Raw genomic sequence first — 22,028 nt, 5'->3', positions numbered from 1 at the left:
TAATCTCAAAAATATCGGACGATCTCTAGGCCACTCATTCGTGGGCGAAAGACCGTCCAAATCTCCGCGTTGGTTCTACTCAGTGAAACTCGAGTACCGAGCAGAACCGCTCATTCCGAAGAAAATAATTCACCGGCAAGTACCCCTCAGCGGGCCGTGCCGGAGAACACTTTCCCCGGTAACTCAATTGCTCCCTTAGGGCAAAACCTAAGAGAGCGAACTCATTAACCCAGGATAACAGCAACAGCCGAACCTCAGTTAAACTTCATTGGTTCAGCATTGCTATCCGTTACCCTATATGGGCATCTCATATGAAATCAATCAATCACTGCATCTCACGGTCGATTGATTCAATCCCAGTCCTTTGTAACTGAATATTGAGGCTTCATTCTCATTTGCTCTTTATATTTAAAAAAAAAAAGGTGTGTATAATTTTATATATAATTGAAAAAATGTGAACATTAATAAAATTATGAAAAATATAAAAATTTAATGCTAAATTAAAACAAAATGATATTTAAGAAACAAATGTGAAAATATGTTTTTTATTAATTATTTTCTTTATTATATTTAGATACTAGGAAAACGTGCGTAAGACTGAAAAGGAAGTTCTATATTGCAAATTAAAATGTACAAAAAATAAGAAAATACTTAATCTTCCTTAGACATCGTTTTGACGTGACGTCATTCATGATATCAGTTTTCAATTTCCGTGCTTTCCAAACTGTGCAATGCGCCCTCTGGGGGATGTGAGTTACTCGCGTCATCTTTCTAACATTTATTCATGAATGTTTAAATTAAACAGGTCTAAGTTCAGATATCGGCTTTCATACAAGCGGAAATCCGAAACCTTATTTCCTAAACGAAAAGCGTAAATGCTATAAATATCTGTGAGTCGTAAGCATATTACTTCGGTATCAAAATTAGTACAAATTCATGTTTTAATTTTTAAAAGATGCTGCATTTGCTATTTTAAACATATTACTTCGCAGAAAACTAGTAAAAATTCTTTAAAAAATTGACAGTTTACATTATTTAAAGTTTTAATCCCAGATAAAATAATTGTTCCATTTGCTATTTTAAACATACTTTTATGAAGAGTTCTAGTCTAGATATGAGTATTAACTCCAGCAGTGGGTGTGAATAAGGAATATATATATCCAGTTAGTATTTATTTCTAAAATTTAGATTTTAATTTAATAAATTAGTAAATTTTAGGTTATTAAAATACTTATTACGAGAATATGCAATAAATATTTAATGAAAACAAGGAATCTCATCAAAAAGGTCTTACTGGGCGTTTCTACATAACTTGACGCCCCCACTACCCTCCCAGGTATAAAATGCTCCATTTTCCTGAAATTTCTTTAAGATCGTAACAATATTTAAGAATAATCTTATCAACTTATCTGAAGGGTTTTGTTTAATTTGAATTGAAAATTAAATTCTTAATCCAATATTTCGCTGACATCAATGAAATTTGATTCGTATATAACACTAGATATTTTCATGTCCTGTTTTTTAGCCTTTGTATCGTAAGAAACAAGTAACCTAGAATATCTAAAGCCCAATACAAATTAATACATTGCAGCCGAACAGCAAGACACGATTAATGCAAGCAGCGCCAGTTGGTGGTTAGTTTTGAAACTAAAAGAGTGATATTTTTTGTTTGATTGAGGCCCTGCCTCATTTGAAAGGGTTGTAATTTACGCCGTGCTTAAAAATAAAGTGCGTTAAGAGCATTTGTATGTAGAAAATGTAGATTTGGAAAGTTAAACCACCTTTTAGCAAAGTCACGTGCACGGATACACACACACATACCACTGGCATTGTTCGTTTTCCAATGTAAAATCGAATTTCTGGCAGAAAGGTTGAATCGATAGTTCCCTGCAACAGAAGCAAAGGATGAAAGTGGCAAACGCGAAGCTATAAGGTGTGACGTCAGTGAACGGAAACTTCTAGAATGTACCCAATCAGCCACATCCGGCGAAGGCCAAAAGGTTAATAAAGATCCTTTCGCACGCGGGTCTAACTTAATTCTCCAATTCCGAAACATAACGCGAAATATTCCATTAGATAATTGCTGAACACGGTGCAAGAGAGAGAAATTTCATTAATTTTCGAGTTAGACAGGAAAAGAGGAAATGGAAGGACCACATTTCCAAATACATGAAAGGTATAATGAAAGGAAGGTGGGCCAACCGCTCTTCACTTTGCTCAGCTTAGATGCTAAAACCGATTGAAGTGTTTAGTGCTGATGTGCAGACAAAACGTTAAAAACGCTTGTGAGCTAATTTAATAAGTTAGTGGTAACGAAAGCTACTAAACAAGCAGAAGATATAAATGGAAACATAAGAAACAAAATGATATTTAAACCAGAAAAAAATAGCTATATTCTAGTTTTTCTTAAAAAAACTTTAAAAAATATATAAAATTTCAATATTTTATTTATTTTAATTAAAAATGATTTTTTTCCAAAAAAATGAATATTTATTTTAAACACCTTAATACTCAAAACATCGATTGACTACATATAAAGAATAAACCTTATTGATTGAGTAGCGAGGAGCTACCGTGAGTTGCGGTGATTAATACCCTTGGAGGGTAATGGATGGCAATGCTGTAGCCAATGAAGTTCTAACTGAGGCGCGGCTATTGCTCTTACCCTCATGTCATGATCAGAGCTTTAATAGCTCAATAACACCTTATCCCTACACTGTCCTCTACAGATATAACGGGCATGATGAAAAGCATTCTTGCTTCGCCCCTTTAAGCCAGTCCTTATACAAGGTCTAGTTGATTGAGTAGCACAGACAAAGCGGAATATGAAAAGCACGTGCTTCACCCATCCTGATAGCGTTATGCGTTCATTGAAGACATTAAATAATTGAAAATTACAGAATAAAAAATATGGAGAAAAATAAGCAAATTACATTACAGAAATATATATACAATTCGTAAATAAATGAGCATATTAATATGATTGTTTGTATCTGTTAAATTGAATAAAAATGAAGCGAATATAACAAAATATTTATTTAGATTTATATTTAAATAATTAATACAGAATAAAAAAAAATTAACAGATACATAAATTATTAATAAATAATATACAGATTTTATACTTACAAATTATAGTTTATGTATATCTTAAATAAAATAAGATAGTCGTTTATATTACACACCTTAATATTTATATTGAGAATAAATTCAAACACATCGATTTTATTTTATACTGTACAAAGTTAAATAAATAATAAATATCAAGCTTCTTCTGCAGCTTTTCCCACTTAAGTAGGGTCGCTCCTTGTGGTGAGTCTCCTCCACAACCTCCTGTCTTGGCTGTCACCACATCCAAGGTCTTCATCCTCAAGTCCTCTTTCATCAGTTCCCTCCATCTCTTCTTGGCCGCCCACGCTTCCTCCTCCTTTGCACATCCATCTGCATGACCTTTTTTCCCACATATTCGTGCTCCCTCCTCATCACATGACCAAACCATCTCAACTTTGCCCCCTCTATTTTCGCCCCTAAGTTCGTAACTTTCACTGTTCCCCTCATATAGTCATTTCTGAGACGATCGTTTCTGATCACACCGCACATCCATCTAAGCATTCTCATCTCCGCTTCCTCCATCCTGCTGATGTTATTTTCCTCAGGACCACAGTTTCCATAGCATACATCATAGCTAGTCTCACTACTGTCCTATAGATTTTGCCTTTCATATCACCCTCTTATCACATAGCACTCCAGCCATCCCCCTCCAGTTCCTCCAACCCGCTTGTATCCTGAATCCCACTTCCTTCTCAGCCCCTCCATCTTCATCCACTGTTGAACCTAAGTATCTAAAGTCCCTCACCTTCCTGATGACATTTCCTTCCAGATCTGTCTCCGGGCCGCCGTCCACTTTGCAACACATATACTCTGTCTTACTTCTGCTCAGTAAGACAGAGTATATGTGTTGCAAAGTCCTCTATCATACGCTTTCTTGAGATCAATAAATACCAGATGTAGCTCCAGTTGCTTCTCTCGAAACTTTTCCATCTGTCGTAACCCAAAGATTGCATTTGTCGTCGACCGACCAAGCATTAAGCCAAATTGCTCCTTTGCAATCTCCACCTCCTTCCTCAGTCTTCCATCAAGAACCCTCTCTAGGATTTTCATTGTGTGTGACATCAACTTTATTTCTCTGTAATTCTTAGTCTTGTGCATCTCCTTTACCCTTGTAGATGGGGACAAGAGTACTTTCCCTCCATTCCTCGGGTATATTTTCCTGTTGGCAAACTTTCATGAACAGGTCCCACAGCAGGCCAATTCCCTCTTCCCCCAGTGCCTTCCATGCCTCCACCGAAATCCTGTCAGGGGCCCACCGATTTTCTATTCTTCATCCTCTTCATGGCCTCCTTCACTTCCACTCTACTGATATTCCGCACCATCCCCTCAGAAGGCTGCCCATCTTCTCTGTGAGACCTCGCATTTTCCTCATTCAAAAGTTCTTCGAAGTATATTCTCCATCTGTTTCTTATATCCGCATCCCTCCATAATATTATATATATATATATATATATATATATATATATATATATATATATATACTGTATATATTAATATAAATTAATATAAAATTTATAATAATATAAATTCAAATAAAATAAAATAAATTGAATAAAATAGTAGTTTGTTTGACCTATGAGCAGTCATGATTGTTTCAAGTATTAGCGAAACAACCAGCTACTTAAGAAATTTTTCTTGCTATTTTGTAATGTAATAGCGAAAAAGTTGCCAGATTTATTATTTGAAGATTTCTAGTTGGATTTGAATATCTTAGCGAAGTTCGTGATAACTGCTTATTTGCGGGTGTTGTTGGAGCCTGCTGTTTCTTTCCAGTCGGAATTATTGAGCTGATGTATAGCGTCAATGCTCTAAGAGAATTGTCACTTCGCAAGAATATATTTACATAACCGGATGCTCCTTTCCTTGGCATGAAATTAAATAAATCAAATTTCCAAACTCCCAGTAGAGACTTTCTGCATGCTTTTGTGTGGATTGTCAGATCGAGTTTCCACCCCAAATATTATCACAGTAAGGAGAGAAATAGATAGCATCATCATCTTCCTGAAGTTGGGAGATAGCGACGGAATTTTATTAGCGAAGCTGTCGTCTGGATCTCATGATATCGTTCTGCGTTTATATGGATTGCTAAGCAACAAGATTTCCGAGCTCAATGCGAAAATATTTTAACCCACAACACAGTTATTATTATTATTAATACCTTACGATAATCACAATAGAAAATAACATTAGTTGGACTGCATGGCTTTGCATTTCATTTGTTATAGTACTTGTTAAGAGATGATTTATGAAGTAAGCTAAACTGGAACTCCATCAGAAGTTACTTACATCCCTTGAGAATGATAGAAAGAGACATATGTTTTGGATTTAATGTCGAAGCAACAACTCTGAAACCAGTGTTATCTCTGTTGTCTGCGTGTCTTCTCTGGATAGTTTACGAGAGGAGAAACACTTCCGTATCGGACTAGCGAACTCATCTTAATATGTAAAGTCCTTATAAATATTTTTTGCGTGGTAGACTTTCACCGGAGGGGGAGAGAGAAGGATGTACGGTTACTGAAAATTAATTTATAATAAGATTTCTACTGACCAAATAAAAATGCTGCAATTATGACGTACTTTTACAAATACTTTATAATAACAGCTCGCAATGTTGAATCTTGAGATTAGATTCTACGGGAAAACAGACTTTCCTCTACGTTTTTTTCTTACGATGAATGGGGATAGTGATTATTATTACTTAGTTCATCATTATTCTTTCCCGTCAGCCACAGAGATAAAGCCTACAGAGACTTGATCAAACTTATTAGGAAATTGGGTTGCTCCATTTAAAACACAAAATATCGTTTGTATTGATCGGACTACCCTGTCAGACATCGCTCAAGTTATCCATGTAAGATGAAAATACGCCTCAATAATATCGTTAATATTTTATTCCTCTTATTTGTGCCGCTCCTTGACTACTAGTATTCACACGAACAGAATATTTCATTCTCTGTTATTCGGGCTTCTGAATGCATTCCCCCCCCCTCCTTTAATGTAGATTTTTAGCCGTTACCTGAAATCTGCTGATGCTTCTATTGGTATCTTTACCACTAAGAGGATAGTTCCATCTGCCGAGATTGCTTCACTTTATCTTCACTGTACTGCTACACTATGCTACACCACTCAGCCACATCAGTAAATATTAGATGAAATCTGTTGGCACCGTTCATTTCACAGTTTACCATCTGTTCCATCCTGAAAATTACTCACAATGGTTTACATCTAACAATGAACAAATCTCACAAGAATACGTTGGAAAACAAAAGTATATCACATTCATCTTAGAGAAATAACCGAAGCTATTTTATTATACAGAGAGAAATAATACTTATTTTCTCAGTATAGTAATGATTTAATAAACCATCGCTGGCTTACTTTGCAAAATTACCGTCTTTGATCTGAAGAGATCACTTCTCAGACCCTCCTAATTCTGAGACATTCACTGTACTATGCTAATGTACGACACGTGCATAACCTTTCCAGTAGAATATTCATAAAAGTATTCGTTGGTGTAATTCTTTTTTTAAATTACTTTTTCAATTCAGTTTGAAGTGTTTTCCTCCTATAAAAGAGAGTTTGCATGAGCTAAAATCAAAAACGAAGCAAGGCATGCCTGACTTTTTAATCTTCCTTGTAAGTGAACTTACTAGTTGGGTTATTTTCTTTACCAAGATGATCGTAATGTTATATTTTTTTTAATCACTAAAAAATTTAAAAGATAGTTCCGAGTTTTTTTTTTTAATTATGACTTTTTTATATAAAAAGAGGGGAAAGCAAATTCAGAAATCATTCTACAATCAAAACGTCGAATCAATAAAAAAAAAATTGCATTCCCCGGTGGGAAAAAAATGTTTTGTAGGCAATAGCTTTGATCTCTTAGAAAACGATGACAAAGTCATAAAAATTCGAATTTAAGCCCTTCTGAAATGAAACTCCCGATTCAGCAGCATCTCCAACTGCCACTTCAACCAGGCTCTTTAAGCTTCAGCTTCGAGAACATTGCGGAGTGCTGTTTAGTATTTTTTTTTCTTGCATGGTAGAAAATGTACTTTACAGAACCAAAATCTACACATTCCTTCCCAGTTTATCCTGGAAACTGAGAAAGTTTCCGTGCTTAGTAAGTTAGGGAGTCAGCTATTAAAGTAAAGCACAGACAGTGAATTTAAAGTTAGCTTTGAATATTACATTTAGAGTTAGCTCTTTACCGAGGAAATTACAGCAAAATCCCTTACACACACTGAAAGCATTGCGAATATATTATTAAACGTTATATAAAGAGGGCTTGAAGTAGAGAATATAAATGTTAGAACCAAAATATTGGAATATATCATCCTAGTTTGGCGGACTTGAAATGAGAGTATTTTAAATGTTTTAATATTTTTTATTAAAAAGTCTTATTTAATGCCAAAGATAGTCTATTTGTATACAAAAAATACATTATAAAATCTTTCCCAGCCGATTTTCTAATTCAGTCTTTTTATTTATTTCTTTATCCATTTCTGTGTGGTCGTCTTTTAAGTAGAGCAAATACCAAGACATCTCATGTCGAAGGCTGCTATGTAAGTTCCGTACAATATATCAGTGACTTCTCCACGTTTCGAACGAAAACATTTAGTTATAATGTAGGGACACTTTGTATTCTTTCCGAATGTTCTGTTATTATGAGGTTTATGATAACAATCCTTTATATATGTATAATAAGCAACTTCCGTAGCTCAGTCAGTATAGACGAAGCCCTTTGGTCCGGAAGACCTGGGTTCGATTCCCGTCAGTGACGTGAGGAATCGAACCTTTATCTGATCTCTTTCGACGAAAGGTGAGGTAGTCAATCTCACACGAAGGTAGGTTTTTTTTTTTTTCACACCCGGAAACTCGGGTTTTTCGTCCTGCAGAACAGGCAAACCGGCCCTGTTTGAACACACGCATCTACAGACATAGGATACCTCCAGGAATAAGGAATAACCAACCTGTTCCGTAGGATTTCGGTTCAGTTCTTACACAGTAAAAACTGTAGGTCTACGCGTGAGCGTAAATTAGGATAGGATAGGATTAAGTTGCAAAATCAATAATGAAAATTTGAGATTAAGAAATGTAGAGGCTATATCAAAGAATATCTTGGATATAATCGAGTAAGTATACTAATTTTTCTAGTGGTATTCCTTTATCCTTAATTTGCTACTGAAATAGACATAAAATTAGCTAAGAATATAACTATTTCTCTGTAAACTGTCTAGTTTGCCTATTTTGCGTTTGGGGCTCCTACCTTTCTGGGAGGAAAAATAGAATTCATGTTATGAAACTGGATTAAATTGAAATGGCCTGAATCCTTTCAATGTCGATTCATGGCTTAATAGCCCACTTGTTAAAATGACATGATTAGTCAACGAAATATTCACAATAACAAGACTAGGAATATATAAAGGGTTTCAGTATATTCAAAATATAACCAAGGTTCGTTGACAAATACCGCCAGGATTCCTAAGGATATTAACGACGTGATCTCCAAGATGCATATTGGAGATCATTAACTAGTTTAATTTAAGCTCTCCTTACCGATACGAGATTGTCTAACTCACCTTTAGTTAACCTTTTTTTTTTGTCCTTATAAAGGGTTTTAATCATCTTAGAATGGGACTCGAACCAAGGTATTTTCAATAAAACACATCGTCATTACTGACTGAGCTAGTGAGGCCTGGAATTAATCGTAAAAATGCGTTGAAATTCCTTTAGGGGAAAAGCGATAAAATACCCCATTTGTGATTCCACTTACGTTCCTTGAGCACTAATCCTGCAACTTAATTAGCTTTTTTTTTTTCAACTTAAGAGTTTTTTATTGTTTATTTTACATGTTGTACATTTTATTTTGAACTACAAAATCTAGCATTTAAAAAAAAGTTGGATATTTCTCCACCTTCGGATCTCAAATAAACGTTTTAGGCATTTTATTCAATCATGAGGTTTTCTCCTATGTGATCACCCTAAGGGAGAGTACAATCCCTTTTATCTCAGTGCTTGAGTGCTTTTGAAGTAGACTGCAATGCCAGGTTAATTCTAGATCGTATGAGGACGCATTTAATAATTTTAGATTAACTATTCTGAGACCCCCCCCCCTGAAAAAAAAACAGTTCTATTCAGTCATCAAAAGGATTCCTACACAAAGCAAACCCCTATTATACTGCCCACGAACTTCGTTAATATACAATCACCCACAACCCTTTGGCATGAAAAAGCAACAAAAATGTTTCGTTTCCCAACACTCAGGAAGTGTTTAAAGTTCCCCTAATCCAACAACACACTCCTGATCGAAATGGTCTAAATTTGAGGCAGATTAGGATATCCTCTCGAGGACAGAAGGAACATTCAAATCCTGGTGAGCACCGATCTAAGAGGGATTATTGGTTAGGTATACTATGGGATTATCTCTAATGCTTTAGTCCTTGAGAATATAAGTATTTCATTCGTAATCAATAATATCAAATTAATTATTCAGTTTTCTGACTCTTTATCAAATCCATCTGAGACTTATTAATTTATCTTCATTTGAAAAGCCCAAGAACTGTCTACGTATTCCAAACAGGATTTGAACCCATTCTTTTCACCTAAATAATTTACAGGGGAGATTAATTTTTGAAACCAAAATTACTTAAGTTTCGAATCTTGAATTAAAAGATTTAATCAACTCTCCTAGGGTGTTGGTTTACTTCCATGTAATGTTTTATTCGCCAAAAGCGTAAAAATGCATTTGGGTTTAATTCAATTACATATCATTTTTCCTCGAAACGAGATACGCACGCTTATCCCCAAGCATATCGCATTTCATGGAAAACATTTACAAAACGGTAAGCGCCTACGCCCGCCACTTCTGTCGGAACAATTAATTAATTAAAGCTGTGATCCAACACGCTACGAATAGCTACGGAATGAAAATAGCACAAGTCAAGTGCGGCGTAATCGCATAAAACGACAAAATATTTCACCTTGTAAGTGAAAGAAAACGTGACTCCCATATTGAAGCCGTAATGCGTGATGGAGCTGTATTCTGTATCAGTTTGCCCATTACGATGATAAATTGTTGGTACTGTCACTGAAACGAAGCTGTCAACAGTTACTATAGAATGGTGGATTTTGCTATTTATTACACTGAATTAAAGCTTTCTAAGATAATAAAAAAAAAGAAGTTCTAATTCGAAACTAATGTTTCCAGCAGCAGACGAAGAATGTTGTTATTGGATATCACCAGAGAGCGCAGCAGCATAAAGTCAAATAAATTGCTCTGGAAACTACAATTTTGATTTTGATCAAAGAACGATTGTCTTTAAAGGATCTCACCAGAAGACGCAATAGTAGTCCTTATAAGGACTGGCTTAAAGGGGCGAAGCAAGAATGCTTTTCACCTTCCCCGTTATCTGTAGAGGACAGTGTACGGATAAGGTGTTATTGAGCTATTAAAGCTCTGATCATGGCAGGAGGGTAACAGCCGAGCCTCAGTTAGAACTTCATTGGCAACAGCATTGCCATCCATTACCCTCCAAAGATCGACGCAGTAGTAGTCCTTAAGTCCTTATAAGGACTGGCTTAAAGGGGCGAAGCAAGAATGCTTTTCATCTTCCCCGTTATCTGTAGAGGACAGTGTACGGATAAGGTGTTATTGAGCTATTAAAGCTCTGATCATGGCAGGAGGGTAACAGCAATAGCCGAGCCTCAGTTAGGACTTCATTGGCTACAGCATTGCCATCCATTACCCTCCAAGGGTATTGGATTGAATGAATCAATCTCTTTTGCTCAGAACATTGTTTCATATGAATAAAAAAATATGGTAGATTACTTGATCTAATTTTACATAAGTTTTTTTTAACGAATACTCAATTATCAGAAATCAATTAAATCTATCATTTTTCATTAAATAATATTTTAATAAAAATTAACGCTAATTATTTTTTAAAATTGTGTATTATTTAGTTTAACAACCCATGCGTACTAAACTGAGCATTCGCTCAAAATCTTTACTAACAAATCTAACTATAATTTATTATCGAAGGATAGTCATGAAAACGCTTTATGAATTTTTTATACCTACGTTTCCAAATTGAAAATAGCATCATAATATTCTCTGCACTCACAGCCACATTATGACGTCTTTGTTTTTTCCATTTAATATTTAATCAATCCAAACGAAATCAGAATAAAATTGATATTGTCAAAATTCATTTAAAGGGACAATTTGTAGGAAAATTCCGATGTTATATGCCACGCCTTGTTCACTCGAAGCATCCGAATTTGCGAGATGAGAAGGGACTGTACGTGAGGTAGAATTTCTGCGTTTAAAATACGAAGTGAAAAATCACATACTTTAAATGCGCCAAGCATGGAAATGCAAAGAAACACCTAAAATGCCACATTGTAATATTTTCTAACTAAATCGAGCGCTCGCTAGAAAAATAAAAACGGGGAGGCGTGCAGAAATGATTTAAGGAGGTCATAAATAAAAATGTAATAAAATCTTCCTAATGGAAGGAAGGCTTAAGAATCAGGGGATTAGAAATTCTTATTTTTATCTTAGCGAAGCTGTTCTGGTTCATTTTAATCAAGCCCCTTGTTTATGTATAAGCGCATCTAAACGTATCAGACCTGCTTTACACTTCATAAACTTCTGTAATGGCCGCTGTTTAAATGAAAGCGAATATCCTAACCAAGGGAAAATTAATTATTGTCTTGAAGACAATGAAACTGATAGAGAAACAACAACGAGTGCCCGGATGTTGCACACAAAGGCTGGTTTCTTATCCCAGAAGATCGTGGAAGGCCTTTTATGGTTCAATTAATTATGAAGAGGTAATGGAACGCTAGCAGAGAAAAAGTATTGAGAAATATTACCCACAGGTATTTTGCACAGATTCAAAAATTACAAGATGTTATTATTTTTTTCCTATTTTATTAAGTTGATGGTGTTTTGCGTGATTTATCTAAACCTTAAGTGTTTGGTATCAAGTTACGAAACGCGGTACACTTACAATAAAATAATGCCATCCCCCCCCCCTTCTCCCCGAAAGTGAACTCGATCTTCAAAAACTAGCGTTGGCATATTTGTGTCTTTATTGGTCATGCGCAGTTTTGGTGTATTCAGTTAATCTGATTTTAATAAAGATATGTATATTTTGATTTTGTAGAATTCAAAGAAATTGTGGTGTTTAGATTGGATCTATGAGTTCCTGAACAAAAGTGGAATACAAGGCCGATGACATTAGATAGAAGCAATAATGGCTGAGGATGGGCTCAAAATATCTGCCGAAAAAATAAGCCTCATGCACGAGAAAAGATATCTGTTGATGCCAATGCTACTTAAGCAGTAGTGAAAAGTGTGGGTAGAGTGTCATTAACAATTCAGGTATGAGATTGTAATATAATTTATTTTGAAGGGTGGTTTATTTGAAATGGCTTTATTAGTTAATTGTTTACTTCCGTTATAAAATTTTAACGGCGTGTAATTACGAATTTTGGCAATTGTGGGGATTGGTATGGTAGCGTTTGTGAATATAATACGTAGAATGGAACTTGGCAGAAGTCTGTTGTACACGCATGCGCACAAAGAGAATTTTTGCTTCCAAAACGGTCCGATCAAAGTATTTACCCCTTTCTACTAAGTCGTGCTGGATTTATACTATTCCTTAGAATAGCTCTATACAAAAATATAAAATATTTGAAAGTGTCAGGTCTTCTTTATGAAACACGTTCTATTTCATTTGAATTTATTATTTGACAACTCCAGGGAGTCCCAGACTCATCGAGGGAGGGCACCTGCTCTACAACTCTCCGCCACTCAACCTCATCCACCAGACGCATCATCTACACCAATGCAATTCTACTTTCCACCACCATCACTAGTATTTTCAAAGATATTCACAAACATCCATGTCCACGGCAGGATTCGAACTCTCGGCCTTTTGGCTTGTGAGCAGATACGCTAACTACTCGGCCAACCAAGCCGGCCTTTTCAACGTGCTCCTCTCAGTTCGGTGATTGAAGTAAAGGTGGGCGACTGACTTATTCACAGATCTGCAAAACAACGTAGTTTGCATAGTTGGATGAAGAATTAAAAAAAAAAAAAAATAGATAGCCAGCTAAAAGTGTCTTACCATTGAAGCAACATTTCCCATAGCTGACGTTATTGGGAAGGTAATCTATCTTAATAAAGCGTCCGAAATTTTTTTTGGGGGGAGGGAGAATTGCTGGTAGGTGACTTAGTAAACTAGATAAAAATGATTTCGCTGTATGGTATCATTAAAAATACCAAAAGATAAGAGAAAGGAGTCACGTGGTCCTCCCAGTTTGGTGATTGAAGTAAAGGTGGGGAACCATGACTTAACTTATTTTTTCTTTCATTCGTCGAGGAATACCACTGTGCGAATGATTACCATTGTCCATTCCAAATTCCCTTCCTCCATGTGCACACTTTTAACTTGAATCCGGTCTGCTCTCCTTCTGTTCAGTTTTATTTCTAAACTCCTAAATGAAATCAAATGCATCATACACTCCAGTATCCACCCCATTTTGTCAGGAACCTCAACGATGCCCTTTGGTTTTTCATTCGAAGGCGAGTTCGCAAGGTTTTTCATCCAGCATAACCAGCCACAAGAACAGAGATGATAGCCTCAACTGTTATCGCAGCTAGCACTTCGCTTCGTAATGCAAGACATTCTTTCGAATTCTGCTCCAGCAAAAAAAAAAAAAAAAAAAAAATCACTATAATGTTACTTCTAGCACCTTCAAATAAAAAAAAAGGTTGTTTTAGGTTTAAATGTTAAAGGAACTTTACCCATCATATTATGGGGGATGGGACTTTCTCCTCAGGCTGAATTTGGAAATTCAAGAAAATGACGTGTGTCATCCGGGATCTGTGCCTTATTTGTTCCATCCGTAATTTACATCTATGTAATAAATTTGTCATTCCAATATGAATCATGAATAAAGTCATCAGAACACATCTTCGAACCCCCCTCCCCCATTTTTTTCCTATCTTGAAACGATTTGCATTCATGTGTAGCTGATTATACATTTTCATTTATAAGAGCTTCAAAAAAAAATTACCAAACTCAGAAAATTTATTTAATCCCCCCACCCCCTTCCCGTTACTTCAACTTCTGAATTGCGTGTATCAGAATACCGTGACCATATTAAAAGTAAAAAAAAAAAAAAACGGCATTGGAATAGAAAATGTGCAAATTTAACGCGTGTTTTTTTCCCCTTCGAAATCAGCATATTGACCCATAAATATTAACTCTGGCCTAGATTTTCTTCTTTGCCCAGAGACATATTTTCCCTTTCAGTTCCTTCCTATTATGTAATTTATTATTTTATTTTTTTATTACTCTTACCCTGCATTGCACTACTATCAATGCACATATTTGTCTGTAAAACGATTTCGTTCTCCCCCCCCCATCCTCCCTTTATTTGCATACGTATTTTCTACTGTCAAAATAGATCGTTCTTGCTTCGTTAACTTTACAGCCGGGTTTTAGTATTTTCGAATTTAAGCAGACTGTAGCTCAAGTAAGGGCTTCAGAAGAAAAGAGGTCGCGCCATGTAATTTTCAAATGCATTCTCCGAGTTTATCTTTTATTTACATCAACAATTTCGGTCTATTTTTGCTTTGTGCCCGGATAAATTAAACGCAATAACATATGGCAATTTTCTTGCTGAATAAAAGAATGCTTTCGATCGTTATGAAAGAAACTAATAAATAAAGAAATCGAAAAACTAATTGAGTATTTAAAAAATTACAGAACTATCTCGAAAGTAAACATGAATAGGGAATATATTTCGACATTAGTAATGTAAATCGGACGGTGTTTTCAATATCTGCGTGTGCTAGTGGTATAAATATTCGAATGTTAAAATCCGTATGTTTGTTTCAATTACCATCTGATCAGATTGAGTTCTACCAGCCTGTAGTTACGGTTGTAAATATCTCGAGACCAAACCAGATTAGGAGTTCGTTGCTGTTTGGAGTCAACTTGTACAGCAACATTTATGTAATAATAGCTATATCGATCCAGTATTCTACGCTTAGGATGCAAATGAAATCCTGGATCTTCAGCGTTTTTCATCACAGTTATTAAATTTTAGATTTTTTAAAACGCGATGTCGCACCTGTAGGCCATTTCACTTGGAAGAAACTACTGCGCCATATTTTTTGCATTTTTCAACATTTTGGAAAGATCAAATACGGGATATTACTTTAGATGTGAAATCTGTACATAACCCTCGAGAATATTTTCGTATACATGCCGAATCAATAAAAAATAATTTAAATTTGGGGTTACTGTCAAACTTTGGTGCTTACATTCAACTAAATCATACGCCTACGGTCCCGAAGAACTTTCATTTATCAACAGCGCAGCCAATTTACCGAAACATTGATGGACTTAGAAGAAATCGGTTTAATAAAGGTTATCAGAGCCGTGAAATTGCTATGGGGTAAATAGCGGCGAATCGATAGTTAAATTGCATCCTGACTTGTGTCCTTTAAATGAAGGCAGCTTGAAGTGAAGATGTTTTGCTTCGAAATGGAGTGAATGGAACATCAAAAGCATATGATGTTCGGGATTTAGGCCGAATCCTGATTGGACAGTGGGCTACAGATGCGGTAGTGTTTAAATAGAAGTTACTTTTAAAAAAATTATTTAGAGGCGAATTCACTCCTCTGGCAACAAAAATGCTTATTCGTTAATTACTGCAATGCCATTAGTGAATGAATAGAATTTGTTAGCGGTAGAAAAATGTCGTGTCAAGAAAACAATATTAATAAATCCATGTAGGTATCTTTAGAAATTAAAGATAAAACTTTCTTCGTATATATTTTTCCATATCTCACTCAGTATATATTTGAAATCCTTTGTTAATAATTTTCTGGTTTCTCATCAGTCATTTTCCATCCTCCGAATTCAACAATCTTCAGTATTTGAAATAAACGAAAAAAGTTGTGAAAATTCATCCAAGGCGAGAGAAAATGTGCATCTTCTCGCAATAATAGTTAGATTAAAGTTGTCGGATTTAAAAACAAAGTTTGGGAATGTTCTAAAATTTCATCAAAAATCCGTCTTTATTCAATGTAACTTTGTTCAATTTTAGGCCTTTTCAGAAATGATTTGTTTGCCTATGATTTGATAATTCTTATGAAAAATCAAACACTTGCATTCGTAAGGTGGCAGTACTGTTATTTGGGACTGTCTTTAGGTGTATGAAGCGGAAGATAAATTTCATCGCTCGGTGAGACCAACTCCCCGCTTATTGGAGACTTGAAGTGGCTTGAAAAATTATCTGAGACCTCCAGGGAGTCGAGGGAGGTTATAAATCACCCAAACCAGCTGTCATACCCTCCCTTAAATTCATTTACACTAGATGCACTCACTATTCCACACACTCGCTGCTCTGTGAGAGAAAAATCTACCTCTTTCTTGACTGCAAATAAATTTAATTCACATGGATGCCCTAGTGTTCTTTCCCCACCTTCAATTATAACGAAAAGTTTCACCAGGTTATATCCTTATAACACCCATTGAGAAGTTCATACACCTCTGTCATATCACCCCTCTTTTTCCTATTACCAAGAGTCTGCAGTCTAAATCTCGCAATCTATCCTCATAATCTAAATCCCATAATCCGGAAATAATTTTCTAAACTCTTATTTGCACCCTTTCCACAGCTGCTTTATCCCCTTTGAATCCAAGAGACCTAATCTGCGCACAAATAACCCAGGTGCAGACTTAGCAAGGCTCTGTAAACGGCAAAATGACTTCCATATCCTTATATGTCAAAGTTCGGTTCAACATCGCAGTTATTCTCCGAGTTGTATTTGCAACTTTTGCTGTGTGACCTTTGAACTTCAAATTACCATCCAGCATCACCCAAGATCCCTAGCCTCATCTGTGTCTTGTAGCATAACCCGCTGGAAATCTAATTCACACTAGCTGCACCCGCTACCCAAAAGACAAACTATTCTGCTCACTCTGCTCTGTGGAAGAAAAAACCTAGCTCTTAACCCTTTCTTGAGTTGCGGACAAACATAGCTTCCATGAATGTTAAGATATTAAACTGATAGCCATTTTCGTTTGCCCAAATTTCCAGCCTATTCAAATAATTTTGTAAGTGGTGGATATCAGTAGCATCCATGATTGCCCTGCCTATCTTCGTGTCATCGGACGCTCATGTGATGTTACTCTTCCTGATATCATTAATGTATAGATTGAACGATAATGGCCCAAAGACTGAACCCTGAGTTACACGACTGGTCACTTTAAATCGGGAAGATTCACACCCACCGTATACTACGTTTTGATATCTGTCTAACAACCATCCACTGATCCAAGTCAAGATTTTATATTTCGATCCCACATTCTCCAGTTTATGCAACAGCCTTTCGTGTGGTATCCAATCAAATGATTTAGAAAAATCCAAAATTATCGCAATGTATCCATTCCCTTTATCCAACTCGGCCATAACATTGTTATAAAATATAAAAATCTTCACTACCTCATGCTGTTCCTTGCAGAGTATAGCTTGTTTTTATACCCATTTCTGTATATGAGTTCTTACCAATTGCTCTAAAATCTTCACCACTCCATCAGAGATACTGATAGGTCGGTAGACACATCAGTTTTTGCACCACCCTTGTAAAATGGACTATCATACATTCCTTTCATTCCTGAGCTGAGACTCAAGTTATACAAATGTGTGAAAGGCCTAGCCAATTAGGCTGAACATTCCTTTAGCAAACGGGCTGATATTCCATGTCCCTATTGACAAATTCTTATCCAGGTTATGCAAACAGCTATTTGATATCATTTTCCTGAAGCACCTGTGCCCCATGTTACATACACCTGGTTGATATATTTTAGCAAAGTGAGCACTCATTAATTGAACAATCTCATTAACTTCCGACACTCGAGTGCCATCTGCATTCAGTTAAGTTATTCTTCAACGTTCATTCTTTCTTTCGCTTGCGGCATAACTTTTGGATTGCCTTAAGCTTGAATGGCCAATTTCTTTTCATACTCTGATTTAGCTTTCCTCACAATGCCTGTTACTTTTCTGGCCTGAGTTTTGTATATTTCATAACTCCTCTCACGATATTCTTTCCACATCATCTTCCTCTTGTGGATTTCTTTCTTAATAAGGTTGGACATCCATTTCACTCCCAAACTATTTATTCTTCGAACACTTGGGACACATTCAGATACTGCCTCATTTAAGCACGTGTTCAAAATTCCGGTGCATTGCTGACATTTTTCCCATTTAGTAACCGATACCATGGGACCAAACATAGCATTCTCCTAAGTTGATCATAATTTCCAGCTTTGTAGTTCAGCATGTCACCTGTTTTAATCGGAGCACCAATACAATTAGTGGTAAAATAGTCATATTCTTAAGAGAGACCCATTCTGACACTACAAGCAAATCCAACACTCTTTGACCTCGAGTTCCTAATTTCACATGCTGCTTGAGAAAGTTGTCTCGCAACAATTCAATAAATTCATCTTCTTTTTTTTTATCATGAGATTTCTCTCCTTCTCAATCAATGTTCGGAAAATTAAAGTCACCCATAATGATCACTTGCTTGGTATCCATAAGGCTAAATTGGCGATTCATTTCTTCGTTCCCTGCAACTGAGCCGCCAAGTCTGTAGCAACATCGCAACATATATTTCATTCTGTTAACCTCCACTTCACACCAGACTCAAACTCACCACAACATGAGACATTGTTATGATCATTGTGTTCTTGTGTTTCTACCTTAACTGTATTTAAGTCATCTGATATCATTAGTAGCACTCCTCCTCCTCCTATCTCTTCTGTCATTCCTAAAAATAGTATATCCGTTACACTCGATCCCACCTACCATATCTGATTCTGATAGCCAGGTTTCGCTAATGCCGACAATCTTAGGCCACATCGTATTCAATAAAGCAACGAACTCAACCCCATTGTTTCTGATGTTCCTGGCATTTGCGTATAGACAAAAAAAATTACCACAGGTCCTATTCTTATAATTAGATATGTTCAATGTTTGGTCTGTAGATCAACGTTTCCAGATAATGTAAAAAATAAAATTAACAAAAATACAACAAAATATATAAAACTGATTTAAAATGGGGGGGGGGATATAACCCACCAATGGTACAACATAAAAAAGTGCGTATTCAATAATATGATGAACACTGAAATGTTATTGGTGGATGGATTAACAATATTCAAGGAATTTGTTTTAAAAAAATCAGTACAATATTCTAAAATAATTATTTAATTTTCTAATTTTTTTCTTCGGATAAAAGTATATGTTGTTTGAACATGCGTATAGTACTAATTATACTTAAGACACCTTATATATATATATATATATATATATATATATATATATATATATATATATATATATATCATTTATTATTAATGAGTAAATTAAATTTTAAATTTAGATTGGAAAATATATCAATCTCGTCTACAAAGTTCACCACAATGTCTGACCCACTTTAAGATAAACCCCCAAACAACTCAAAACTGATCAACCCTACTTATCCATCAGAAATAACTAACATCATGAAACATCTCAAAAATAATTAAAAAAAAAAAAAGCTGCAGATCCGGATGGCATCGCAAACAAAATCATCAAACTGCTCCCACGCAAAGCTGTAGTACATCTTGTCAAGATCATAAACGCAATACTAAGATTGCAGTATTTTCCTACAACATGGAAACTGCCGACATTATTCCGATACACAAACCCGGTTTAGACTTGCAATTTCCTCAAAAATACCGACTCATAAACTTTATATCTAATCTAGGAAAAATTGCAAAAAAATCATCCTGTTTAGATTATAAAAATCAACAAATAAATTAAACGCCATTCCAAATGAACGATTTGGTTTCCGCCGAGGCCATAGTACAGTGTTCAGCAAATCCATCGACTTGTAGAATATATTACTACAGGATATAACTATAACTGGAAACAGCACGCGCTGGTGCTGAATTCCTGGACACTGCAAAGGCTTCTGACAAAATCTGGGCACCAAAGTCATCTTTACAAACTCATGAAAGCAAATATACCAATAGATTTAATACTTCTAATTAAATCAAACCTCAGTGACAGAACAGTGCAGGTGAAGATCAGTGGAGTAATCTCTCCCAAACGCAATATTTTAGTTGGAGTTCCACAAGGCTCCTTGTTGACTCCGCTTTTGTTCTCGGTCTACATGGCAGATATCCCGCAAAATCCTATGACGACCATCACAGCTCTACATGCAGAAGATACTGCAATATTAACAAGATCTCTCCGTCCTTACCTGGTAACCGGAAGACTACAAGAGAGTATTGTCATGCTGGAAAAATGGTTTTCTTATTGGAGGCTAAAAGTAAATCCCTCAAAACGTAAGCCATACTCTTTACCAGAAGGTTAGTGTCCCCCAAAGGAGATTTTCAAACTCTTTAATGCTAAAATCCCAGCAAATAGAATCTAAATATCTTGGGATACAATTACATAAAGGACTTCGATCCAACAGTCAAATCAGACTCATCTGTACGAAAGTATCCAAAGCTATCGCTAAACTTTACCTCATGATTAACCGTCGTAGCAAACTAAATACAAGAAACAAACTATTACTTTATCAGATCGTGATACGTCCCATAATCGCATGTGCCTCGCCAGCTTGTAGCCATACTTCCAATCCTAACATACCAAGACTACGATGGTACAAAACAAATGTGCCTAAGGATGATTCTAGATGCTTCATGGTTCATCAGAAATAATCACATGTACCGTGAGAATAATATTCCATATATCTCTGATTTCAATTTTCTTCATTCCATAGCAGTTAAGTTGTTCTTTTCAAATGCGACCCAAATCAACTGATGAAACAAGCTGCTGACTACAGTGAATTTGATCACTACAAGCACAAAAAGCCTAAGAGTTAATTCTACTATCCTCTGAGTATATTTAATCCCACAGTTCCCAAAGGGTGAGCTTAAAACTCACAAACTATTCCTACCACCGATTTCTTACACAGATAAAGGGGAATATGAAAAGGGGTTCGCTTCATCCATCATATCAGTATTGTTAGATTTAGATATAAACTCTATTGGGTTTTCAGTATCAGAAGAAGTAAATCCATTCTTTCTTGCATATAGCTTGAAATTATTTAAGGGTTACAGGTGTTTTAAGGACACCATTTCTAGGCAGTTTTAATCACAAATACGGTTTTCCTTCTCTCGCAAAAGGCAAAATCATTGAATATATACACACGTGGAGGGTGACCTTTGCTTCATGGACTTAACTACGTAATAATTAATTATAAACAACCCAACCTACTCTTCAGTTAACAATTCACAAATCGAAAAAAAAGTTTAATTAGTGACCTATATAATTCGTTAGAAAGGATATTTTATAATTGCACCGATTAATGAGAAAACCGCCAAAACATAGCAAATGACAGTTTTTAATCATGGACCATTTCAGATCGAAATAGTTTAATACCAAAGATAATTAACTCCACATTGACACATTTTATGATCTTGTATGATTTATTCATTCGCTTTGACAAAAAAAGAAACATTGTGGGACAAAGTCATCACTCAAGAAGATTATTATAAAGTCATTTAAGTGAGCCAAGCTTGAAATCAGGGGTATATTTACAAGCCCAATTCAAGTTTATGGCGTAATTCATTGATTAATTATTTGTTCATATAATTAGTGTTTCCTTATTAATATAATTAGAGATATCTTCTTCAGTGATCTTCTGTTAAATATAGCTCCAAAAGCATTCTAACTGATTTGTTTTTGATGACCCGTATTATACATTCGGTTTGTTCTCCTATGGCGTCTAGTAAATTGAATAATGAAAGTAACGGTGTGTTTGTTGCGTGTGT

General features: G+C 35.6%; 1 protein-coding gene across 1 annotated transcript in view; it reads right to left on the bottom strand.

Annotated features, from left to right (window-relative positions):
* Nucleotides 1-22,028, bottom strand: part of LOC150099818 (V-set and immunoglobulin domain-containing protein 10-like) — a 129,002-nt gene that overhangs the window by 16,777 nt on the left and 90,197 nt on the right. The gene's annotated exons all lie outside the window — the stretch shown is intronic.

The sequence above is a fragment of the Typopeltis vanoorti genome, chromosome 14 (assembly GCF_054136105.1).
Source record: "Typopeltis vanoorti isolate ZY-2024b chromosome 14, IOZ_Tvanoo_1.0, whole genome shotgun sequence".
In the NCBI taxonomy this organism is placed as follows: domain Eukaryota; kingdom Metazoa; phylum Arthropoda; class Arachnida; order Uropygi; family Thelyphonidae; genus Typopeltis; species Typopeltis vanoorti.
The sequence above is the reverse complement of the archived record's forward strand: the minus strand, read 5'-3'. Positions and strand labels throughout refer to the sequence as shown.